Source organism: Lemur catta (genome assembly GCF_020740605.2).
Source record: "Lemur catta isolate mLemCat1 chromosome 20 unlocalized genomic scaffold, mLemCat1.pri SUPER_20_unloc_1, whole genome shotgun sequence".
Classification (NCBI taxonomy): Eukaryota; Metazoa; Chordata; class Mammalia; order Primates; family Lemuridae; genus Lemur; species Lemur catta.
In genome coordinates, this window is record NW_025423741.1 from 157,669 (window position 1) to 183,330 (window position 25,662).

Sequence of the window (25,662 nt, forward strand, 5' to 3'; positions counted from 1 at the left end):
CATTCTGGATTCCTTCTGGGTAACTTGTGTGCCAGGGGAAACCTTCTGTTTGGAGAATACTCCTCGCTTACACAGGAAGCTGCAGTTCATCAGCGCTGCTAGAGAATGGCACTGCACGAATCAGTCGGAAGTATCTTTATCCGATCTTTGAGTAGGTCCGTGTACAAGGGGCTCCCGTGAGGATTACCCTAGATGCTTCCTGGTCACATGTGCCCTATCTTCTCTCTGGTACGTGCTACTCAGAGAATATGCTTGCTCCTGAATTATGCCAGTGTTTATTCATTTCCATTTAGGCTACAGTGTTTTCCAAATGGTCCTATAATTTCGCCTCCCATATCAGCAGGGTGTGTGCAAGAGTTTTCCTCAAAGCCAACACAGTGATCAGTTTCTTAAGTTTCCTCAATCTGGTGAGTTGGAAACTATATCTGGCTTCATTTTTTATTCTGCATTTCCTTGACCAATAATGAGGACACGGGGCCAAAGGCGTATTAAGCGTATTAAACGTAGATATTCTGTAACAGTAATATTTTGCCAATTATATGGGCTACAGATACCTTGTCCTGTTTGTTGTTTTTGACCCTCTTCATGGTATCTTTGGAAACTTTTCATGATGGGAAATTTGGAATAGAAACAAAATCGGAAAGAATAGTAGAGTATTTTCTCACTCCCCTGACTCAAGAAATCACCAACCCCTGGCCAGATCTTGTTTCTTTTATACCCCTCCTACCTTAAGTTCATGATCCCCTTAATAATATCCCTCCAACGATAAAAAGTCAATATGTTTCTATCAAAGGTAGAGGCTTTCTTCCCTTTTTCAGGGTACTCACAGCCACCTTATTCCATGTAAAAATTTCACCGTGTTAGAGATAACAGCAAGTACTCAATGTTTGCGTTTCCCTGAGACACACACGCTCATTTCAGTTTCTTTGAATCCAGTCCAAATACAGTCCATACCTTGTGAGGGGTTGAGATGTCTTTTGAAAGAGTGTCCATACATCGCGACTAGTCGGGGGCAGCCCCGGTTGTCACCATTTCCCTTTGTTTCCTACCGCTGTCCGCAGTGACCCGAGCTATTTTTGCATTGTGAGGGGTTTCATCGTGGATTTAAACGTATTTAACGTGTTTCAATATCTTGCAATCATTAGACTTGCTGGCGATCAAACCGTCCTGTGTTTGGCAAACGGGAGTCTACTCATTCTGGTTCCTGTGTCTTTTGACGTGACCCTCGTCCTGTTGGATATGGTAGCATCCGCGCTTCCCAGTATGAGAAGCGTGCGTTTCCCGCCCCAGACTTCAAGTCAGCGTATGTCTCCAGTAAGTCTTAGGACCGTTTAATAACGATGGTTGGCGGAGACCACGATCTAGAGGCTGGTGAAATGCACTAGTGTCGAGTTCGCACCTATGTCTCAGCACTTTCCGTGGAAAAACTTAAAAAAAAAAAAAAAAAAAAAGAAAAGAAAAGAAAGAAAGAGAGAAAGAAAAGAAAAAAAAATTACAGGAAAACACATTGAGTTTACACTGATAATCCAAGTTCAAACTGAGAACTGAGAGTTTTTTTACATTACTTTACCGATTTCACCTCTTCCTCTCACACCCAGATTCCCAGTACCCAAAGACACCAACAGCATTTCTTCTTTGCAGGATCCCACAGAATAATCGTAGCCATGCACCATAGAACCGTGGACTGGTTCCTACTGCATGAACTAGGAAAGGCGAGGAAGGAACCTTCTATTGTTCCGGCTGCACTGTGAAAATGTAAGAGCTGCCGTCCGCCGAAGCCAGTCTGCTCATGTCCAAGGAGCTCTGAGCCACGTCACACTCCTTTGGAATATTTCCCTGAGCCTTCATGTGGGCTCCTGACGTCTGTAGAATCTGAAAAGTCACACATTGTCCTCCCGTTTGTGTCCTCCGTGCTTTGAATAGATGTGCTATTGAGTGTTTGAATTTTGTTGTCATTGGTGTATGTGTTTGTGGCAAAGTGTTGAGTGTTTGGTGTGTATGTAGCAGCTAGAGAGCGAGGCTCTGAAGGCTACTGGGCAGCAGGAGGGCGCGGGGTCGGGTGGGGGGGCGCTGGGCCGGGAGGGCCGCGTAGCAGCTGGGCCTCTCGAGGCGTCCGGGGACGGCCGCTGCCGTCTAGGGCCATAGCACCCTGAACGTGCCCGATCTCCTCTGGTCTGGGAAGCTAAGCAGGGTCGGGCCAGGTTAGTACTTGGATGGGAGACCGCCTGGGAATACCGGGTGCTGTAGGCTTTTGCTTCTTCTTTTGTCCCGCCCGCTGGGGGGGTCGGGGGTGGGGGGGCCCCCCGCCTTCTGCGCCCGCCCCCACTTTCGCCCTCGGGCCCCGGCCCCTCCCCCCCCTCGGCGCGACCCGCTGCCCCCCGCCCGGGGCTTCCTCCCCTCTCCCCCGCTGCAGCACCACCGCCAGGTGGCGGCAGCGGCAGAGCGTCCCAGGCGTTCCGTTGGGCCGGCAGCGGAGCCCCAACCCTGGGCCCCACACCGGGCCGGGGGCCGGGCGGCGGGATCCCTAAGTGCCGCTGGGTCTCCTCTCCCCCCGACCCCGCACCCGCCGCCCCGCACTCCGGGACATCGCGTACACCCGGCGCGGGACAGCCCACGGCGGCAAACCGTGTCCTGGGCCCCCGGACACCCGGCCCACCGTGCACTTTCTCTCCGCCGCACACCCGGGCCTCGGGCCCGGGCCTCACGCCGGGCGGGCTCCTCGCCGCCGCCGGGGCTCCCGAGAGACACACCGGCGCGCCGCACAGGGCGAGTCGCTGGCCACCTGGGCAGAGAGGACACACAACAGCACACGGAGCGCACGCACCCAAACCCAAACCACCCACCGGCCCCTTGACCCCTGGCTACACACCCCAAACCCCACCCCAGCGGGCCACAGGATAGCCGGCTCTGGCCCCCCGCGCCGCCCCCCGCCCCCGCGCGGGGGCTGCTGCCACACGCAGGCCCTGAGGGGAATCGGGGCAGAAAGGTCCTCCCCAGACGGGGGTGGGGTGGCGGGGTGGGGGGGGACACTGCAGATCTTCAGGACCTCCGGGTGACGGACCAGCGGCAGGCACGGCCCTGCCTCCTCCTCCCGGCCCCGCCCCAAAGCCCCTCCCCACCGTGCCCTCGCGTGGGCCGGCGGAGGGCCCTCTCTCGCGCACTCTCCGGCTCCGGCCCTCCGCTCCCACGCGTGGAAGCCTGTCCCTGCGCGCGTGCCCGTGGGTCTGCTCCTCGGGGTGTGGGACGGCGGTGCGTCCGTGGTTTGGGTGGGGGTGGGAGGGTGCGCGCGCGAGACCCGTGAGGCTCCGCCTGGCCCCCCACCCCCCACCCCGATCCGGGGCAGGTGGGCTAGCGAAGGGCCAGGGCGGCGGGAGGGACCCGACTGCGCAGGGAGGGACGCGTCGCAGCAGCTCGGCCTCTTGAGGCGTCCGGGGGCGGGCCGCCCTCGTCTACGGCCAGACCACCCTGAACGCACCCGATCTCGTCTCACCTCGGAAGCTAAGCAGGGTCGGGCCCGGTTAGTACTTGGATGGGAGACCGCCTGGGAATCCCGGGTGCCGTAGGCTTTTTGCTCTGCCTCTCTTTCTGCCCCGCCCCCCTGGGCTGGGAAGGGGAGGGGGGGCCTTCGCCCTCCGCGCCCGCCCCAGCTCCCGCCCCCGGCCGGCCCGGACCCCGCCCCGTGGCCCCTGGAGAGAGGATCAGATTGGAGATGTGGAGGCTCAGTCCCCGAGGCTGCCGCCCCTCACACACCTGCCGCAGGCCCGGGCCTCCGGAACTTCGGACCGACCGGCTCTGAATTCAGGACACAGTCTAAAGTTGTCCAAGGAGATGACCACGTTACCACCCTGGGAAAGGAAAAATTGGATCCTATCCATATATGCAGAAGAAGAGAATCTAAACAGTTGGCTATCCGTTCACGGGAACATAACTTAAGAATCCAGATGCGAAGACATCTAGAAACACTTTTCAAACGTCTAAATCTTTAGAAAATATTCTGAAGGATTAAGAGGTAGAAGCATTCTTTGGACAGTCACGAGCAAGACCAGGGTGTCGATAGGAAATCCTTCTGTTCGATACTGCAAGAGACGCTCCAAAAACATACTACAACAAGGGAAAACACTAACAATATATGGGAAAGGAAAATCACCTTTCTTCATTTTCCTCACCTCCTACGGTTCTCAAAATAGAATGTTTGCCCCTATGCGCGGGAGACCTGTAGAAATCCTAGGTGAGTCCAGCAAGATAGCTCTAGATGAAATCAACATTCGATCGATAGTTTCGATATTTCTTGTTTCCTCGCAAATACACAATAATGAATGCAATTCTTGAAAAGGATAACATTCAAAGTCACAGAAAATCCACACAGCACCTACGGGGCAAAGGTGCCAACTTCGATGGAAAACTTAGCAAAAACGTACATGATGGCTCCCATCGATGGAGAGGCTATCCCGTAGTCCTCCATAGACGGACACAGAGTCCCCAAACTAATCATTTCCCCCACATTAATAAATAATCCCATTTAAACAGGGTTTATATCTAGAAACTTACAGTCTGCTTCTTTCTCTTTTTCTTTTAATTTGGGAAAGGGATATGTTAAAGAATGATGATAATGATCATGATTATCATTATGATTATTATATTAAATCGAATTAACCGTACCAAAACCCCACCACTCACCTTATAAAAATGGGAGTTGATGCATATGTCGGAAGCCGCTGTGTATCTTTTTCTCAAGGCGTGGAACCACAAAAACGCTTCTCCCAAACAAATCCCATCTCGACTGTCATCCTTTTCCTTGCTTTTCCTTTGAAAGTTTTTGCTCTCTGTTATAGGACTATCTCATTGAGGTAGTTTGTTAATTTCACAGTTTATAGAATAGATGTGGAACCATTCTGGATTCCTTCTGGGTAACTTGTGTGCCAGGGGAAACCTTCTGTTTGGAGAATACTCCTCGCTTACACAGGAAGCTGCAGTTCATCAGCGCTGCTAGAGAATGGCACTGCACGAATCAGTCGGAAGTATCTTTATCCGATCTTTGAGTAGGTCCGTGTACAAGGGGCTCCCGTGAGGATTACCCTAGATGCTTCCTGGTCACATGTGCCCTATCTTCTCTCTGGTACGTGCTACTCAGAGAATATGCTTGCTCCTGAATTATGCCAGTGTTTATTCATTTCCATTTAGGCTACAGTGTTTTCCAAATGGTCCTATAATTTCGCCTCCCATATCAGCAGGGTGTGTGCAAGAGTTTTCCTCAAAGCCAACACAGTGATCAGTTTCTTAAGTTTCCTCAATCTGGTGAGTTGGAAACTATATCTGGCTTCATTTTTTATTCTGCATTTCCTTGACCAATAATGAGGACACGGGGCCAAAGGCGTATTAAGCGTATTAAACGTAGATATTCTGTAACAGTAATATTTTGCCAATTATATGGGCTACAGATACCTTGTCCTGTTTGCAGCTTGTTTTTGACCCTCTTCATGGTATCTTTGGAAACTTTTCATGATGGGAAATTTGGAATAGAAACAAAATCGGAAAGAATAGTAGAGTATTTTCTCACTCCCCTGACTCAAGAAATCACCAACCCCTGGCCAGATCTTGTTTCTTTTATACCCCTCCTACCTTAAGTTCATGATCCCCTTAATAATATCCCTCCAACGATAAAAAGTCAATATGTTTCTATCAAAGGTAGAGGCTTTCTTCCCTTTTTCAGGGTACTCACAGCCACCTTATTCCATGTAAAAATTTCACCGTGTTAGAGATAACAGCAAGTACTCAATGTTTGCGTTTCCCTGAGACACACACGCTCATTTCAGTTTCTTTGAATCCAGTCCAAATACAGTCCATACCTTGTGAGGGGTTGAGATGTCTTTTGAAAGAGTGTCCATACATCGCGACTAGTCGGGGGCAGCCCCGGTTGTCACCATTTCCCTTTGTTTCCTACCGCTGTCCGCAGTGACCCGAGCTATTTTTGCCATTGTGAGGGGTTTCATCGTGGATTTAAACGTATTTAACGTGTTTCAATATCTTGCAATCATTAGACTTGCTGGCGATCAAACCGTCCTGTGTTTGGCAAACGGGAGTCTACTCATTCTGGTTCCTGTGTCTTTTGACGTGACCCTCGTCCTGTTGGATATGGTAGCATCCGCGCTTCCCAGTATGAGAAGCGTGCGTTTCCCGCCCCAGACTTCAAGTCAGCGTATGTCTCCAGTAAGTCTTAGGACCGTTTAATAACGATGGTTGGCGGAGACCACGATCTAGAGGCTGGTGAAATGCACTAGTGTCGAGTTCGCACCTATGTCTCAGCACTTTCCGTGGAAAAACTTAAAAAAAAAAAAAAAAAAAAAAGAAAAGAAAAGAAAGAAAGAGAGAAAGAAAAGAAAAAAAAATTACAGGAAAACACATTGGGTTTACACTGATAATCCAAGTTCAAACTGAGAACTGAGAGTTTTTTTACATTACTTTACCGATTTCACCTCTTCCTCTCACACCCAGATTCCCAGTACCCAAAGACACCAACAGCATTTCTTCTTTGCAGGATCCCACAGAATAATCGTAGCCATGCACCATAGAACCGTGGACTGGTTCCTACTGCATGAACTAGGAAAGGCGAGGAAGGAACCTTCTATTGTTCCGGCTGCACTGTGAAAATGTAAGAGCTGCCGTCCGCCGAAGCCAGTCTGCTCATGTCCAAGGAGCTCTGAGCCACGTCACACTCCTTTGGAATATTTCCCTGAGCCTTCATGTGGGCTCCTGACGTCTGTAGAATCTGACAAGTCACACATTGTCCTCCCGTTTGTGTCCTCCGTGCTTTGAATAGATGTGCTATTGAGTGTTTGAATTTTGTTGTCATTGGTGTATGTGTTTGTGGCAAAGTGTTGAGTGTTTGGTGTGTATGTAGCAGCTAGAGAGCGAGGCTCTGAAGGCTACTGGGCAGCAGGAGGGCGCGGGGTCGGGTGGGGGGCGCTGGGCCGGGAGGGCCGCGTAGCAGCTGGGCCTCTCGAGGCGTCCGGGGACGGCCGCTGCCGTCTAGGGCCATAGCACCCTGAACGTGCCCGATCTCCTCTGGTCTGGGAAGCTAAGCAGGGTCGGGCCAGGTTAGTACTTGGATGGGAGACCGCCTGGGAATACCGGGTGCTGTAGGCTTTTGCTTCTTCTTTTGTCCCGCCCGCTGGGGGGTCGGGGGTGGGGGGGCCCCCCGCCTTCTGCGCCCGCCCCCACTTTCGCCCTCGGGCCCCGGCCCCTCCCCCCCCTCGGCGCGACCCGCTGCCCCCGCCCGGGGCTTCCTCCCCTCTCCCCCGCTGCAGCACCACCGCCAGGTGGCGGCAGCGGCAGAGCGTCCCAGGCGTTCCGTTGGGCCGGCAGCGGAGCCCCAACCCTGGGCCCCACACCGGGCCGGGGCCGGGCGGCGGGATCCCTAAGTGCCGCTGGGTCTCCTCTCCCCCCGACCCCGCACCCGCCGCCCCGCACTCCGGGACATCGCGTACACCCGGCGCGGGACAGCCCACGGCGGCAAACCGTGTCCTGGGCCCCCGGACACCCGGCCCACCGTGCACTTTCTCTCCGCCGCACACCCGGGCCTCGGGCCCGGGCCTCACGCCGGGCGGGCTCCTCGCCGCCGCCGGGGCTCCCGAGAGACACACCGGCGCGCCGCACAGGGCGAGTCGCTGGCCACCTGGGCAGAGAGGACACACAACAGCACACGGAGCGCACGCACCCAAACCCAAACCACCCACCGGCCCCTTGACCCCTGGCTACACACCCCAAACCCCACCCCAGCGGGCCACAGGATAGCCGGCTCTGGCCCCCCGCGCCGCCCCCCGCCCCCGCGCGGGGGCTGCTGCCACACGCAGGCCCTGAGGGGAATCGGGGCAGAACGGTCCTCCCCAGACGGGGGTGGGGTGGCGGGGTGGGGGGGGACACTGCAGATCTTCAGGACCTCCGGGTGACGGACCAGCGGCAGGCACGGCCCTGCCTCCTCCTCCCGGCCCCGCCCCAAAGCCCCTCCCCACCGTGCCCTCGCGTGGGCCGGCGGAGGGCCCTCTCTCGCGCACTCTCCGGCTCCGGCCCTCCGCTCCCACGCGTGGAAGCCTGTCCCTGCGCGCGTGCCCGTGGGTCTGCTCCTCGGGCTGTGGGACGGCGGTGCGTCCGTGGTTTGGGTGGGGGTGGGAGGGTGCGCGCGCGAGACCCGTGAGGCTCCGCCTGGCCCCCCACCCCCACCCCGATCCGGGCAGGTGGGCTAGCGAAGGGCCAGGGCGGCGGGAGGGACCCGACTGCGCAGGGAGGGACGCGTCGCAGCAGCTCGGCCTCTTGAGGCGTCCGGGGGCGGCCGCCCTCGTCTACGGCCAGACCACCCTGAACGCACCCGATCTCGTCTCACCTCGGAAGCTAAGCAGGGTCGGGCCCGGTTAGTACTTGGATGGGAGACCGCCTGGGAATCCCGGGTGCCGTAGGCTTTTTGCTCTGCCTCTCTTTCTGCCCCGCCCCCCTGGGCTGGGAAGGGGAGGGGGGGCCTTCGCCCTCCGCGCCCGCCCCGGCTCCCGCCCCCGGCCGGCCCGGACCCCGCCCCGTGGCCCCTGGAGAGAGGGTCAGATTGGAGATGTGGAGGCTCAGTCCCCGAGGCTGCCGCCCCTCACACACCTGCCGCAGGCCCGGGCCTCCGGAACTTCGGACCGACCGGCTCTGAATTCAGGACACAGTCTAAAGTTGTCCAAGGAGATGACCACGTTACCACCCTGGGAAAGGAAAAATTGGATCCTATCCATATATGCAGAAGAAGAGAATCTAAACAGTTGGCTATCCGTTCACGGGAACATAACTTAAGAATCCAGATGCGAAGACATCTAGAAACACTTTTCAAACGTCTAAATCTTTAGAAAATATTCTGAAGGATTAAGAGGTAGAAGCATTCTTTGGACAGTCACGAGCAAGACCAGGGTGTCGATAGGAAATCCTTCTGTTCGATACTGCAAGAGACGCTCCAAAAACATACTACAACAAGGGAAAACACTAACAATATATGGGAAAGGAAAATCACCTTTCTTCATTTTCCTCACCTCCTACGGTTCTCAAAATAGAATGTTTGCCCCTATGCGCGGGAGACCTGTAGAAATCCTAGGTGAGTCCAGCAAGATAGCTCTAGATGAAATCAACATTCGATCGATAGTTTCGATATTTCTTGTTTCCTCGCAAATACACACTAATGAATGCAATTCTTGAAAAGGATAACATTCAAAGTCACAGAAAATCCACACAGCACCTACGGGGCAAAGGTGCCAACTTCGATGGAAAACTTAGCAAAAACGTACATGATGGCTCCCATCGATGGAGAGGCTATCCCGTAGTCCTCCATAGACGGACACAGAGTCCCCAAACTAATCATTTCCCCCACATTAATAAATAATCCCATTTAAACAGGGTTTATATCTAGAAACTTACAGTCTGCTTCTTTCTCTTTTTCTTTTAATTTGGGAAAGGGATATGTTAAAGAATGATGATAATGATCATGATTATCATTATGATTATTATATTAAATCGAATTAACCGTACCAAAACCCCACCACTCACCTTATAAAAATGGGAGTTGATGCATATGTCGGAAGCCGCTGTGTATCTTTTTCTCAAGGCGTGGAACCACAAAAACGCTTCTCCCAAACAAATCCCATCTCGACTGTCATCCTTTTCCTTGCTTTTCCTTTGAAAGTTTTTGCTCTCTGTTATAGGACTATCTCATTGAGGTAGTTTGTTAATTTCACAGTTTATAGAATAGATGTGGAACCATTCTGGATTCCTTCTGGGTAACTTGTGTGCCAGGGGAAACCTTCTGTTTGGAGAATACTCCTCGCTTACACAGGAAGCTGCAGTTCATCAGCGCTGCTAGAGAATGGCACTGCACGAATCAGTCGGAAGTATCTTTATCCGATCTTTGAGTAGGTCCGTGTACAAGGGGCTCCCGTGAGGATTACCCTAGATGCTTCCTGGTCACATGTGCCCTATCTTCTCTCTGGTACGTGCTACTCAGAGAATATGCTTGCTCCTGAATTATGCCAGTGTTTATTCATTTCCATTTAGGCTACAGTGTTTTCCAAATGGTCCTATAATTTCGCCTCCCATATCAGCAGGGTGTGTGCAAGAGTTTTCCTCAAAGCCAACACAGTGATCAGTTTCTTAAGTTTCCTCAATCTGGTGAGTTGGAAACTATATCTGGCTTCATTTTTTATTCTGCATTTCCTTGACCAATAATGAGGACACGGGGCCAAAGGCGTATTAAGCGTATTAAACGTAGATATTCTGTAACAGTAATATTTTGCCAATTATATGGGCTACAGATACCTTGTCCTGTTTGCAGCTTGTTTTTGACCCTCTTCATGGTATCTTTGGAAACTTTTCATGATGGGAAATTTGGAATAGAAACAAAATCGGAAAGAATAGTAGAGTATTTTCTCACTCCCCTGACTCAAGAAATCACCAACCCCTGGCCAGATCTTGTTTCTTTTATACCCCTCCTACCTTAAGTTCATGATCCCCTTAATAATATCCCTCCAACGATAAAAAGTCAATATGTTTCTATCAAAGGTAGAGGCTTTCTTCCCTTTTTCAGGGTACTCACAGCCACCTTATTCCATGTAAAAATTTCACCGTGTTAGAGATAACAGCAAGTACTCAATGTTTGCGTTTCCCTGAGACACACACGCTCATTTCAGTTTCTTTGAATCCAGTCCAAATACAGTCCATACCTTGTGAGGGGTTGAGATGTCTTTTGAAAGAGTGTCCATACATCGCGACTAGTCGGGGGCAGCCCCGGTTGTCACCATTTCCCTTTGTTTCCTACCGCTGTCCGCAGTGACCCGAGCTATTTTTGCATTGTGAGGGGTTTCATCGTGGATTTAAACGTATTTAACGTGTTTCAATATCTTGCAATCATTAGACTTGCTGGCGATCAAACCGTCCTGTGTTTGGCAAACGGGAGTCTACTCATTCTGGTTCCTGTGTCTTTTGACGTGACCCTCGTCCTGTTGGATATGGTAGCATCCGCGCTTCCCAGTATGAGAAGCGTGCGTTTCCCGCCCCAGACTTCAAGTCAGCGTATGTCTCCAGTAAGTCTTAGGACCGTTTAATAACGATGGTTGGCGGAGACCACGATCTAGAGGCTGGTGAAATGCACTAGTGTCGAGTTCGCACCTATGTCTCAGCACTTTCCGTGGAAAAACTTAAAAAAAAAAAAAAAAAAAAAAAAGAAAAGAAAAGAAAGAAAGAGAGAAAGAAAAGAAAAAAAAATTACAGGAAAACACATTGGGTTTACACTGATAATCCAAGTTCAAACTGAGAACTGAGAGTTTTTTTACATTACTTTACCGATTTCACCTCTTCCTCTCACACCCAGATTCCCAGTACCCAAAGACACCAACAGCATTTCTTCTTTGCAGGATCCCACAGAATAATCGTAGCCATGCACCATAGAACCGTGGACTGGTTCCTACTGCATGAACTAGGAAAGGCGAGGAAGGAACCTTCTATTGTTCCGGCTGCACTGTGAAAATGTAAGAGCTGCCGTCCGCCGAAGCCAGTCTGCTCATGTCCAAGGAGCTCTGAGCCACGTCACACTCCTTTGGAATATTTCCCTGAGCCTTCATGTGGGCTCCTGACGTCTGTAGAATCTGACAAGTCACACATTGTCCTCCCGTTTGTGTCCTCCGTGCTTTGAATAGATGTGCTATTGAGTGTTTGAATTTTGTTGTCATTGGTGTATGTGTTTGTGGCAAAGTGTTGAGTGTTTGGTGTGTATGTAGCAGCTAGAGAGCGAGGCTCTGAAGGCTACTGGGCAGCAGGAGGGCGCGGGGTCGGGTGGGGGGCGCTGGGCCGGGAGGGCCGCGTAGCAGCTGGGCCTCTCGAGGCGTCCGGGGACGGCCGCTGCCGTCTAGGGCCATAGCACCCTGAACGTGCCCGATCTCCTCTGGTCTGGGAAGCTAAGCAGGGTCGGGCCAGGTTAGTACTTGGATGGGAGACCGCCTGGGAATACCGGGTGCTGTAGGCTTTTGCTTCTTCTTTTGTCCCGCCCGCTGGGGGGTCGGGGGTGGGGGGGCCCCCCCGCCTTCTGCGCCCGCCCCCACTTTCGCCCTCGGGCCCCGGCCCCTCCCCCCCCTCGGCGCGACCCGCTGCCCCCGCCCGGGGCTTCCTCCCCTCTCCCCCGCTGCAGCACCACCGCCAGGTGGCGGCAGCGGCAGAGCGTCCCAGGCGTTCCGTTGGGCCGGCAGCGGAGCCCCAACCCTGGGCCCCACACCGGGCCGGGGCCGGGCGGCGGGATCCCTAAGTGCCGCTGGGTCTCCTCTCCCCCCGACCCCGCACCCGCCGCCCCGCACTCCGGGACATCGCGTACACCCGGCGCGGGACAGCCCACGGCGGCAAACCGTGTCCTGGGCCCCCGGACACCCGGCCCACCGTGCACTTTCTCTCCGCCGCACACCCGGGCCTCGGGCCCGGGCCTCACGCCGGGCGGGCTCCTCGCCGCCGCCGGGGCTCCCGAGAGACACACCGGCGCGCCGCACAGGGCGAGTCGCTGGCCACCTGGGCAGAGAGGACACACAACAGCACACGGAGCGCACGCACCCAAACCCAAACCACCCACCGGCCCCTTGACCCCTGGCTACACACCCCAAACCCCACCCCAGCGGGCCACAGGATAGCCGGCTCTGGCCCCCCGCGCCGCCCCCCGCCCCCGCGCGGGGGCTGCTGCCACACGCAGGCCCTGAGGGGAATCGGGGCAGAACGGTCCTCCCCAGACGGGGGTGGGGTGGCGGGGTGGGGGGGGACACTGCAGATCTTCAGGACCTCCGGGTGACGGACCAGCGGCAGGCACGGCCCTGCCTCCTCCTCCCGGCCCCGCCCCAAAGCCCCTCCCCACCGTGCCCTCGCGTGGGCCGGCGGAGGGCCCTCTCTCGCGCACTCTCCGGCTCCGGCCCTCCGCTCCCACGCGTGGAAGCCTGTCCCTGCGCGCGTGCCCGTGGGTCTGCTCCTCGGGCTGTGGGACGGCGGTGCGTCCGTGGTTTGGGTGGGGGTGGGAGGGTGCGCGCGCGAGACCCGTGAGGCTCCGCCTGGCCCCCCACCCCCACCCCGATCCGGGCAGGTGGGCTAGCGAAGGGCCAGGGCGGCGGGAGGGACCCGACTGCGCAGGGAGGGACGCGTCGCAGCAGCTCGGCCTCTTGAGGCGTCCGGGGGCGGCCGCCCTCGTCTACGGCCAGACCACCCTGAACGCACCCGATCTCGTCTCACCTCGGAAGCTAAGCAGGGTCGGGCCCGGTTAGTACTTGGATGGGAGACCGCCTGGGAATCCCGGGTGCCGTAGGCTTTTTGCTCTGCCTCTCTTTCTGCCCCGCCCCCCTGGGCTGGGAAGGGGAGGGGGGGCCTTCGCCCTCCGCGCCCGCCCCGGCTCCCGCCCCCGGCCGGCCCGGACCCCGCCCCGTGGCCCCTGGAGAGAGGGTCAGATTGGAGATGTGGAGGCTCAGTCCCCGAGGCTGCCGCCCCTCACACACCTGCCGCAGGCCCGGGCCTCCGGAACTTCGGACCGACCGGCTCTGAATTCAGGACACAGTCTAAAGTTGTCCAAGGAGATGACCACGTTACCACCCTGGGAAAGGAAAAATTGGATCCTATCCATATATGCAGAAGAAGAGAATCTAAACAGTTGGCTATCCGTTCACGGGAACATAACTTAAGAATCCAGATGCGAAGACATCTAGAAACACTTTTCAAACGTCTAAATCTTTAGAAAATATTCTGAAGGATTAAGAGGTAGAAGCATTCTTTGGACAGTCACGAGCAAGACCAGGGTGTCGATAGGAAATCCTTCTGTTCGATACTGCAAGAGACGCTCCAAAAACATACTACAACAAGGGAAAACACTAACAATATATGGGAAAGGAAAATCACCTTTCTTCATTTTCCTCACCTCCTACGGTTCTCAAAATAGAATGTTTGCCCCTATGCGCGGGAGACCTGTAGAAATCCTAGGTGAGTCCAGCAAGATAGCTCTAGATGAAATCAACATTCGATCGATAGTTTCGATATTTCTTGTTTCCTCGCAAATACACAATAATGAATGCAATTCTTGAAAAGGATAACATTCAAAGTCACAGAAAATCCACACAGCACCTACGGGGCAAAGGTGCCAACTTCGATGGAAAACTTAGCAAAAACGTACATGATGGCTCCCATCGATGGAGAGGCTATCCCGTAGTCCTCCATAGACGGACACAGAGTCCCCAAACTAATCATTTCCCCCACATTAATAAATAATCCCATTTAAACAGGGTTTATATCTAGAAACTTACAGTCTGCTTCTTTCTCTTTTTCTTTTAATTTGGGAAAGGGATATGTTAAAGAATGATGATAATGATCATGATTATCATTATGATTATTATATTAAATCGAATTAACCGTACCAAAACCCCACCACTCACCTTATAAAAATGGGAGTTGATGCATATGTCGGAAGCCGCTGTGTATCTTTTTCTCAAGGCGTGGAACCACAAAAACGCTTCTCCCAAACAAATCCCATCTCGACTGTCATCCTTTTCCTTGCTTTTCCTTTGAAAGTTTTTGCTCTCTGTTATAGGACTATCTCATTGAGGTAGTTTGTTAATTTCACAGTTTATAGAATAGATGTGGAACCATTCTGGATTCCTTCTGGGTAACTTGTGTGCCAGGGGAAACCTTCTGTTTGGAGAATACTCCTCGCTTACACAGGAAGCTGCAGTTCATCAGCGCTGCTAGAGAATGGCACTGCACGAATCAGTCGGAAGTATCTTTATCCGATCTTTGAGTAGGTCCGTGTACAAGGGGCTCCCGTGAGGATTACCCTAGATGCTTCCTGGTCACATGTGCCCTATCTTCTCTCTGGTACGTGCTACTCAGAGAATATGCTTGCTCCTGAATTATGCCAGTGTTTATTCATTTCCATTTAGGCTACAGTGTTTTCCAAATGGTCCTATAATTTCGCCTCCCATATCAGCAGGGTGTGTGCAAGAGTTTTCCTCAAAGCCAACACAGTGATCAGTTTCTTAAGTTTCCTCAATCTGGTGAGTTGGAAACTATATCTGGCTTCATTTTTTATTCTGCATTTCCTTGACCAATAATGAGGACACGGGGCCAAAGGCGTATTAAGCGTATTAAACGTAGATATTCTGTAACAGTAATATTTTGCCAATTATATGGGCTACAGATACCTTGTCCTGTTTGCAGCTTGTTTTTGACCCTCTTCATGGTATCTTTGGAAACTTTTCATGATGGGAAATTTGGAATAGAAACAAAATCGGAAAGAATAGTAGAGTATTTTCTCACTCCCCTGACTCAAGAAATCACCAACCCCTGGCCAGATCTTGTTTCTTTTATACCCCTCCTACCTTAAGTTCATGATCCCCTTAATAATATCCCTCCAACGATAAAAAGTCAATATGTTTCTATCAAAGGTAGAGGCTTTCTTCCCTTTTTCAGGGTACTCACAGCCACCTTATTCCATGTAAAAATTTCACCGTGTTAGAGATAACAGCAAGTACTCAATGTTTGCGTTTCCCTGAGACACACACGCTCATTTCAGTTTCTTTGAATCCAGTCCAAATACAGTCCATACCTTGTGAGGGGTTGAGATGTCTTTTGAAAGAGTGTCCATACATCGCGACTAGTCGGGGGCAGCCCCGGTTGTCACCATTTCCCTTTGTTTCCTACCGCTGTCCGCAGTGACCCGAGCTATTTTTGCATTGTGAGGGGTTTCATCGTGGATTTAAACGTATTTAACGTGTTTCAATATCTTGCAATCATTAGACTTGCTGGCGATCAAACCGTCCTGTGTTTGGCAAACGGGAGTCTACTCATTCTGGTTCCTGTGTCTTTTGACGTGACCCTCGTCCTGTTGGATATGGTAGCATCCGCGCTTCCCAGTATGAGAAGCGTGCGTTTCCCGCCCCAGACTTCAAGTCAGCGTATGTCTCCAGTAAGTCTTAGGACCGTTTAATAACGATGGTTGGCGGAGACCACGATCTAGAGGCTGGTGAAATGCACTAGTGTCGAGTTCGCACCTATGTCTCAGCACTTTCCGTGGAAAAACTTAAAAAAAAAAAAAAAAAAAAAAGAAAAGAAAAGAAAGAAAGAGAGAAAGAAAAGAAAAAAAAATTACAGGAAAACACATTGAGTTTACACTGATAATCCAAGTTCAAACTGAGAACTGAGAGTTTTTTTACATTACTTTACCGATTTCACCTCTTCCTCTCACACCCAGATTCCCAGTACCCAAAGACACCAACAGCATTTCTTCTTTGCAGGATCCCACAGAATAATCGTAGCCATGCACCATAGAACCGTGGACTGGTTCCTACTGCATGAACTAGGAAAGGCGAGGAAGGAACCTTCTATTGTTCCGGCTGCACTGTGAAAATGTAAGAGCTGCCGTCCGCCGAAGCCAGTCTGCTCATGTCCAAGGAGCTCTGAGCCACGTCACACTCCTTTGGAATATTTCCCTGAGCCTTCATGTGGGCTCCTGACGTCTGTAGAATCTGACAAGTCACACATTGTCCTCCCGTTTGTGTCCTCCGTGCTTTGAATAGATGTGCTATTGAGTGTTTGAATTTTGTTGTCATTGGTGTATGTGTTTGTGGCAAAGTGTTGAGTGTTTGGTGTGTATGTAGCAGCTAGAGAGCGAGGCTCTGAAGGCTACTGGGCAGCAGGAGGGCGCGGGGTCGGGTGGGGGGCGCTGGGCCGGGAGGGCCGCGTAGCAGCTGGGCCTCTCGAGGCGTCCGGGGACGGCCGCTGCCGTCTAGGGCCATAGCACCCTGAACGTGCCCGATCTCCTCTGGTCTGGGAAGCTAAGCAGGGTCGGGCCAGGTTAGTACTTGGATGGGAGACCGCCTGGGAATACCGGGTGCTGTAGGCTTTTGCTTCTTCTTTTGTCCCGCCCGCTGGGGGGTCGGGGGTGGGGGGGGCCCCCCGCCTTCTGCGCCCGCCCCCACTTTCGCCCTCGGGCCCCGGCCCCTCCCCCCCCTCGGCGCGACCCGCTGCCCCCGCCCGGGGCTTCCTCCCCTCTCCCCCGCTGCAGCACCACCGCCAGGTGGCGGCAGCGGCAGAGCGTCCCAGGCGTTCCGTTGGGCCGGCAGCGGAGCCCCAACCCTGGGCCCCACACCGGGCCGGGGCCGGGCGGCGGGATCCCTAAGTGCCGCTGGGTCTCCTCTCCCCCCGACCCCGCACCCGCCGCCCCGCACTCCGGGACATCGCGTACACCCGGCGCGGGACAGCCCACGGCGGCAAACCGTGTCCTGGGCCCCCGGACACCCGGCCCACCGTGCACTTTCTCTCCGCCGCACACCCGGGCCTCGGGCCCGGGCCTCACGCCGGGCGGGCTCCTCGCCGCCGCCGGGGCTCCCGAGAGACACACCGGCGCGCCGCACAGGGCGAGTCGCTGGCCACCTGGGCAGAGAGGACACACAACAGCACACGGAGCGCACGCACCCAAACCCAAACCACCCACCGGCCCCTTGACCCCTGGCTACACACCCCAAACCCCACCCCAGCGGGCCACAGGATAGCCGGCTCTGGCCCCCCGCGCCGCCCCCCGCCCCCGCGCGGGGGCTGCTGCCACACGCAGGCCCTGAGGGGAATCGGGGCAGAACGGTCCTCCCCAGACGGGGGTGGGGTGGCGGGGTGGGGGGGGGACACTGCAGATCTTCAGGACCTCCGGGTGACGGACCAGCGGCAGGCACGGCCCTGCCTCCTCCTCCCGGCCCCGCCCCAAAGCCCCTCCCCACCGTGCCCTCGCGTGGGCCGGCGGAGGGCCCTCTCTCGCGCACTCTCCGGCTCCGGCCCTCCGCTCCCACGCGTGGAAGCCTGTCCCTGCGCGCGTGCCCGTGGGTCTGCTCCTCGGGGTGTGGGACGGCGGTGCGTCCGTGGTTTGGGTGGGGGTGGGAGGGTGCGCGCGCGAGACCCGTGAGGCTCCGCCTGGCCCCCCACCCCCACCCCGATCCGGGCAGGTGGGCTAGCGAAGGGCCAGGGCGGCGGGAGGGACCCGACTGCGCAGGGAGGGACGCGTCGCAGCAGCTCGGCCTCTTGAGGCGTCCGGGGGCGGCCGCCCTCGTCTACGGCCAGACCACCCTGAACGCACCCGATCTCGTCTCACCTCGGAAGCTAAGCAGGGTCGGGCCCGGTTAGTACTTGGATGGGAGACCGCCTGGGAATCCCGGGTGCCGTAGGCTTTTTGCTCTGCCTCTCTTTCTGCCCCGCCCCCCTGGGCTGGGAAGGGGAGGGGGGGCCTTCGCCCTCCGCGCCCGCCCCGGCTCCCGCCCCCGGCCGGCCCGGACCCCGCCCCGTGGCCCCTGGAGAGAGGGTCAGATTGGAGATGTGGAGGCTCAGTCCCCGAGGCTGCCGCCCCTCACACACCTGCCGCAGGCCCGGGCCTCCGGAACTTCGGACCGACCGGCTCTGAATTCAGGACACAGTCTAAAGTTGTCCAAGGAGATGACCACGTTACCACCCTGGGAAAGGAAAAATTGGATCCTATCCATATATGCAGAAGAAGAGAATCTAAACAGTTGGCTATCCGTTCACGGGAACATAACTTAAGAATCCAGATGCGAAGACATCTAGAAACACTTTTCAAACGTCTAAATCTTTAGAAAATATTCTGAAGGATTAAGAGGTAGAAGCATTCTTTGGACAGTCACGAGCAAGACCAGGGTGTCGATAGGAAATCCTTCTGTTCGATACTGCAAGAGACGCTCCAAAAACATACTACAACAAGGGAAAACACTAACAATATATGGGAAAGGAAAATCACCTTTCTTCATTTTCCTCACCTCCTACGGTTCTCAAAATAGAATGTTTGCCCCTATGCGCGGGAGACCTGTAGAAATCCTAGGTGAGTCCAGCAAGATAGCTCTAGATGAAATCAACATTCGATCGATAGTTTCGATATTTCTTGTTTCCTCGCAAATACACAATAATGAATGCAATTCTTGAAAAGGATAACATTCAAAGTCACAGAAAATCCACACAGCACCTACGGGGCAAAGGTGCCAACTTCGATGGAAAACTTAGCAAAAACGTACATGATGGCTCCCATCGATGGAGAGGCTATCCCGTAGTCCTCCATAGACGGACACAGAGTCCCCAAACTAATCATTTCCCCCACATTAATAAATAATCCCATTTAAACAGGGTTTATATCTAGAAACTTACAGTCTGCTTCTTTCTCTTTTTCTTTTAATTTGGGAAAGGGATATGTTAAAGAATGATGATAATGATCATGATTATCATTATGATTATTATATTAAATCGAATTAACCGTACCAAAACCCCACCACTCACCTTATAAAAATGGGAGTTGATGCATATGTCGGAAGCCGCTGTGTATCTTTTTCTCAAGGCGTGGAACCACAAAAACGCTTCTCCCAAACAAATCCCATCTCGACTGTCATCCTTTTCCTTGCTTTTCCTTTGAAAGTTTTTGCTCTCTGTTATAGGACTATCTCATTGAGGTAGTTTGTTAATTTCACAGTTTATAGAATAGATGTGGAACCATTCTGGATTCCTTCTGGGTAACTTGTGTGCCAGGGGAAACCTTCTGTTTGGAGAATACTCCTCGCTTACACAGGAAGCTGCAGTTCATCAGCGCTGCTAGAGAATGGCACTGCACGAATCAGTCGGAAGTATCTTTATCCGATCTTTGAGTAGGTCCGTGTACAAGGGGCTCCCGTGAGGATTACCCTAGATGCTTCCTGGTCACATGTGCCCTATCTTCTCTCTGGTACGTGCTACTCAGAGAATATGCTTGCTCCTGAATTATGCCAGTGTTTATTCATTTCCATTTAGGCTACAGTGTTTTCCAAATGGTCCTATAATTTCGCCTCCCATATCAGCAGGGTGTGTGCAAGAGTTTTCCTCAAAGCCAACACAGTGATCAGTTTCTTAAGTTTCCTCAATCTGGTGAGTTGGAAACTATATCTGGCTTCATTTTTTATTCTGCATTTCCTTGACCAATAATGAGGACACGGGGCCAAAGGCGTATTAAGCGTATTAAACGTAGATATTCTGTAACAGTAATATTTTGCCAATTATATGGGCTACAGATACCTTGTCCTGTTTGCAGCTTGTTTTTGACCCTCTTCATGGTATCTTTGGAAACTTTTCATGATGGGAAATTTGGAATAGAAACAAAATCGGAAAGAATAGTAGAGTATTTTCTCACTCCCCTGACTCAAGAAATCACCAACCCCTGGCCAGATCTTGTTTCTTTTATACCCCTCCTACCTTAAGTTCATGATCCCCTTAATAATATCCCTCCAACGATAAAAAGTCAATATGTTTCTATCAAAGGTAGAGGCTTTCTTCCCTTTTTCAGGGTACTCACAGCCACCTTATTCCATGTAAAAATTTCACCGTGTTAGAGATAACAGCAAGTACTCAATGTTTGCGTTTCCCTGAGACACACACGCTCATTTCAGTTTCTTTGAATCCAGTCCAAATACAGTCCATACCTTGTGAGGGGTTGAGATGTCTTTTGAAAGAGTGTCCATACATCGCGACTAGTCGGGGGCAGCCCCGGTTGTCACCATTTCCCTTTGTTTCCTACCGCTGTCCGCAGTGACCCGAGCTATTTTTGCATTGTGAGGGGTTTCATCGTGGATTTAAACGTATTTAACGTGTTTCAATATCTTGCAATCATTAGACTTGCTGGCGATCAAACCGTCCTGTGTTTGGCAAACGGGAGTCTACTCATTCTGGTTCCTGTGTCTTTTGACGTGACCCTCGTCCTGTTGGATATGGTAGCATCCGCGCTTCCCAGTATGAGAAGCGTGCGTTTCCCGCCCCAGACTTCAAGTCAGCGTATGTCTCCAGTAAGTCTTAGGACCGTTTAATAACGATGGTTGGCGGAGACCACGATCTAGAGGCTGGTGAAATGCACTAGTGTCGAGTTCGCACCTATGTCTCAGCACTTTCCGTGGAAAAACTTAAAAAAAAAAAAAAAAAAAAAGAAAAGAAAAGAAAGAAAGAGAGAAAGAAAAGAAAAAAAAATTACAGGAAAACACATTGAGTTTACACTGATAATCCAAGTTCAAACTGAGAACTGAGAGTTTTTTTACATTACTTTACCGATTTCACCTCTTCCTCTCACACCCAGATTCCCAGTACCCAAAGACACCAACAGCATTTCTTCTTTGCAGGATCCCACAGAATAATCGTAGCCATGCACCATAGAACCGTGGACTGGTTCCTACTGCATGAACTAGGAAAGGCGAGGAAGGAACCTTCTATTGTTCCGGCTGCACTGTGAAAATGTAAGAGCTGCCGTCCGCCGAAGCCAGTCTGCTCATGTCCAAGGAGCTCTGAGCCACGTCACACTCCTTTGGAATATTTCCCTGAGCCTTCATGTGGGCTCCTGACGTCTGTAGAATCTGACAAGTCACACATTGTCCTCCCGTTTGTGTCCTCCGTGCTTTGAATAGATGTGCTATTGAGTGTTTGAATTTTGTTGTCATTGGTGTATGTGTTTGTGGCAAAGTGTTGAGTGTTTGGTGTGTATGTAGCAGCTAGAGAGCGAGGCTCTGAAGGCTACTGGGCAGCAGGAGGGCGCGGGGTCGGGTGGGGGGCGCTGGGCCGGGAGGGCCGCGTAGCAGCTGGGCCTCTCGAGGCGTCCGGGGACGGCCGCTGCCGTCTAGGGCCATAGCACCCTGAACGTGCCCGATCTCCTCTGGTCTGGGAAGCTAAGCAGGGTCGGGCCAGGTTAGTACTTGGATGGGAGACCGCCTGGGAATACCGGGTGCTGTAGGCTTTTGCTTCTTCTTTTGTCCCGCCCGCTGGGGGGTCGGGGGTGGGGGGGCCCCCCGCCTTCTGCGCCCGCCCCCACTTTCGCCCTCGGGCCCCGGCCCCTCCCCCCCCTCGGCGCGACCCGCTGCCCCCGCCCGGGGCTTCCTCCCCTCTCCCCCGCTGCAGCACCACCGCCAGGTGGCGGCAGCGGCAGAGCGTCCCAGGCGTTCCGTTGGGCCGGCAGCGGAGCCCCAACCCTGGGCCCCACACCGGGCCGGGGCCGGGCGGCGGGATCCCTAAGTGCCGCCGGGTCTCCTCTCCCCCGGACCCCGCACCCGCCGCCCCGCACTCCGGGACATCGCGTACACCCGGCGCGGGACAGCCCACGGCGGCAAACCGTGTCCTGGGCCCCCGGACACCCGGCCCACCGTGCACTTTCTCTCCGCCGCACACCCGGGCCTCGGGCCCGGGCCTCACGCCGGGCGGGCTCCTCGCCGCCGACGGGGCTCCGAGAGACACACCGGCGCGCCGCACAGGGCGAGTCGCTGGCCCCCTGGGCAGAGAGGACACACAACAGCACACGGAGCGCACGCACCCAAACCCAAAGGACCCACCGGCCCCCCGACCCGTGGCTACCCACCCCAAAGCCCACCCCACCGGGCTACAGGATAGCCGGCTCTGGCCGCCCCGCCGCCCCCCGCCCCCGCGCGGGGGCTGCTGCCACACGCAGGCCCTGAGGGGAATCGGGGCAGAACGGTCCTCCCCAGACGGGGGTGGGGTGGCGGGGTGGGGGGGGGACACTGCAGATCTTCAGGACCTCCGGGTGACGGACCAGCGGCAGGCGCGGCCCTGCCTCCTCCTCCCGGCCCCGCCCCAAAGCCCCTCCCCACCGTGCCCTCGCGTGGGCCGGCGGAGGGCCCTCTCTCGCGCACTCTCCGGCTCCGGCCCTCCGCTCCCACGCGTGGAAGCCTGTCCCTGCGCGCGTGCCCGTGGGTCTGCTCCTCGGGGTGTGGGACGGCGGTGCGTCCGTGGTTTGGGTGGGGGTGGGAGGGCGCGCGCGCGAGACCCGTCAGGCTCCGCCTGGCCCCCCACCCCCACCCCGATAAGGGCAGGTGGGCTAGCGAAGGGCCAGGGCGGCGGGAGGGACCCGACTGCGCAGGGAGGGACGCGTCGCAGCAGATCGGCCTCTTGAGGCGTCCGGGGGCGGCCGCCCTCGTCTACGGCCAGACCGCCCTGAACGCGCCCGATCTCGTCTCACCTCGGAAGCTAAGCAGGGTCGGGCCCGGTTAGTACTTGGATGGGAGACCGCCTGGGAATCCCGGGTGCCGTAGGCTTTTTGCTCTGCTTCTTTTTCTGTCCCGCCCCCCTGGGCTGGGAAGGGGAGGGGGGGGGCCTTCGCCCTCCGCGCCCGGCCCGGCTCCGCCCCTGGCCGGCCCGGACCCTGCCCCGTGGCCCCTGGAGACAGGGTCAGATTGGAGATGTGGAGGCTCAGTCCCCGAGGCTGTCGCCCCTCACACACCTGCCGCAGGTCCGGGCCTCCGGAACTTCTGACCGACCGGCTCTGAATTCAGGACACAGTCTAAAGTTGTCCAAGGAGATGACCACGTTACCACCCTAGGACAGGAAAAATTGGACCCTATCCACATATGCAGAAGAAGAGAATCTAAACAGCTGGCTATTCGTTCACGGTAACATAATTCAGGAATCCAGAGGCGAAGACATCTAGAAACACTTTTCAAACGTCTAAATCTTTAGAACATATTCTGAAGGATTAAGAAGTAGAAGCATTCTTTGGACAGTCACGAGCAAGACCAGGGTGTCGATAGGAAATCCTTCTGTTCGATACTGCAAGAGACGCTCCAAAAACATACTACAACAAGGGAAAACACTAACAATATATGGGAAAGGAAAATCACCTTTCTTCATTTTCCTCACCTCCTACGGTTCTCAAAAGAGAATGTTTGCCCCTATGCGCGGGAGACCTGTAGAAATCCTAGGTGAGTCCAGCAAGATAGCTCTAGATGAAATCAACATTCGATCGATAGTTTCGATATTTCTTATTTCCTCGCAAATACACAATAATGAATGCAATTCTTGAAAAGGATAACATTCAAAGTCACAGAAAATCCACACAGCACCTACGGGGCAAAGGTGCCAACTTAGATGGAAAACCTAGCAAAAACGTACATGATGGCTCCAATCGATGGAGAGGCTATCCCGTAGTCCTCGATAGACGGACACAGAGTCCCCAAACTAATCATTTCCCCCACATTAATAAATAATCCCATTTAAACAGGGTTTATAACTAGAAACTTACAATCTGCTTCTTTCTCTTTTTCTTTTAATTTGGGAAAGGGATATGTTAAAGAATGATGATCATGATCATGATTATCATTATGATTATTATATTAAATCGAATTAACCGTACCAAAACCCCACCACTCACCTTATAAAAATGGGAGTTGATGCATATGTGGGAAGCCGCTGTGTATCTTTGTCTCAAGGCGTGGAACCACAAAAACGCTTCTCCCAAACAAATCCCATCTCGACTGTCATCCTTTTCCTTGCTTTTCCTTTGAAAGTTTTTGCTCTCTGTTATAGGACTATCTCATTGAGGTAGTTTGTTAATTTCACAGTTTATAGAATAGATGTGGAACCATTCTGGATTCCTTCTGGGCAACTTGTGTGCCAGGGGAAACCTTCTGTTTGGAGAATACTCCTCGCTTACACAGGAAGCTGCAGTTCATCAGCGCTGCTAGAGAATGGCACTGCACGAATCAGTCGAAGCATCTTTATGCGATCTTTGACTAGGTCCGTGTACAAGGGGCTCCCGTGAGGATTACCCTAGATGCTTCCTGGTCACATGTGCCCTATCTTCTCTCTGGTACGTGCTACTCAGAGAATATGCTTGCTCCTGAATTATGCCAGTGTTTATTCATTTCCATTTAGGCTACAGTGTTTTCCAAATGGTCCTATAATTTCGCCTCCCATATCAGCAGGGTGTGTGCAAGAGTTTTCCTCAAAGCCAACACAGTGATCAGTTTCTTAAGTTTCCTCAATCTGGTGAGTTGGAAACTATATCTGGCTTCATTTTTTATTCTGCATTTCCTTGACCAATAATGAGGACACGGGGCCAAAGGCGTATTAAGCGTATTAAACGTAGATATTCTGTAACAGTCATATTTTGCCAATTATATGGGCTACAGATACCTTGTCCTGTTTGAAGCTTGTTTTTGACCCTCTTCATGATATCTTTGGAAACTTTTTATTATGGAAAATTTGAAATAGAAACAAAATCGGAAAGAATAGTAGAATACTTTCTCACTACCCTGACTCAAGAAATCACCAACCCCTGGCCAGATCTTGTTTCTTTTATACCCCTCCTACCTTAAGTTCATGATCCCCTTAATAATATCCCTCCCACGATAAAAAGTCAATATGTTTCTATCAAAGGTAGAGGCTTTCTTCCCTTTTTCAGGGTACTCACAGCCACATTATTCCATGTAAAAATTTCACCGTGTTAGAGATAACAGCAAGTACTCAATGTTTGCGTTTCCCTGAGACACACACGCTCATTTCAGTTTCTTTGAATCCAGTCCAAATACAGTCCATACCTTGTGAGGGGTTGAGATGTCTTTTGAAAGAGTGTCCATACATCGCGACTAGTCGGGGGCAGCCCCGGTTGTCACCATTTCCCTTTGTTTCCTACCGCTGTCCGCAGTGACCCGAGCTATTTTTGCATTGTGAGGGGTTTCATCGTGGATTTAAACGTATTGAACGTGTTTCAATATCTTGCAATTATTAGACTTGCTGGCGATCAAACCGTCCTGTGTTTGGCAAACGGGAGTCTACTCATTCTGGTTCCTGTGTCTTTTGACGTGA

At 53.4% G+C, this 25,662-nt stretch overlaps 5 non-coding genes and 5 pseudogenes across 5 annotated transcripts; all 10 read left to right on the forward strand.

Annotated features, from left to right (window-relative positions):
* The first annotated feature begins 2,131 nt into the window (after window positions 1-2,131).
* LOC123629171 lies at window positions 2,132-2,250 on the forward strand (annotated as a pseudogene).
* A 1,197-nt stretch (window positions 2,251-3,447) lies between these two features.
* On the forward strand, window positions 3,448-3,566 carry LOC123629239. Its single transcript, XR_006731939.1, has one exon. It is a non-coding gene; the product is annotated as a 5S ribosomal RNA (ribosomal RNA).
* Window positions 3,567-7,024: 3,458 nt separating this feature from the next.
* Window positions 7,025-7,143, forward strand: LOC123629172 (annotated as a pseudogene).
* Window positions 7,144-8,334: 1,191 nt separating this feature from the next.
* On the forward strand, window positions 8,335-8,453 carry LOC123629240. The gene has a single exon (XR_006731940.1). It is a non-coding gene; the product is annotated as a 5S ribosomal RNA (ribosomal RNA).
* A 3,459-nt stretch (window positions 8,454-11,912) lies between these two features.
* Window positions 11,913-12,031, forward strand: LOC123629174 (annotated as a pseudogene).
* A 1,192-nt stretch (window positions 12,032-13,223) lies between these two features.
* On the forward strand, window positions 13,224-13,342 carry LOC123629242. The gene has a single exon (XR_006731942.1). It is a non-coding gene; the product is annotated as a 5S ribosomal RNA (ribosomal RNA).
* Window positions 13,343-16,799: 3,457 nt separating this feature from the next.
* Window positions 16,800-16,918, forward strand: LOC123629175 (annotated as a pseudogene).
* A 1,193-nt stretch (window positions 16,919-18,111) lies between these two features.
* On the forward strand, window positions 18,112-18,230 carry LOC123629243. The gene has a single exon (XR_006731943.1). It is a non-coding gene; the product is annotated as a 5S ribosomal RNA (ribosomal RNA).
* Window positions 18,231-21,686: 3,456 nt separating this feature from the next.
* Window positions 21,687-21,805, forward strand: LOC123629176 (annotated as a pseudogene).
* A 1,190-nt stretch (window positions 21,806-22,995) lies between these two features.
* LOC123629256 lies at window positions 22,996-23,114 on the forward strand. Its single transcript, XR_006731956.1, has one exon. It is a non-coding gene; the product is annotated as a 5S ribosomal RNA (ribosomal RNA).
* The last annotated feature ends 2,548 nt before the right edge of the window (window positions 23,115-25,662 follow it).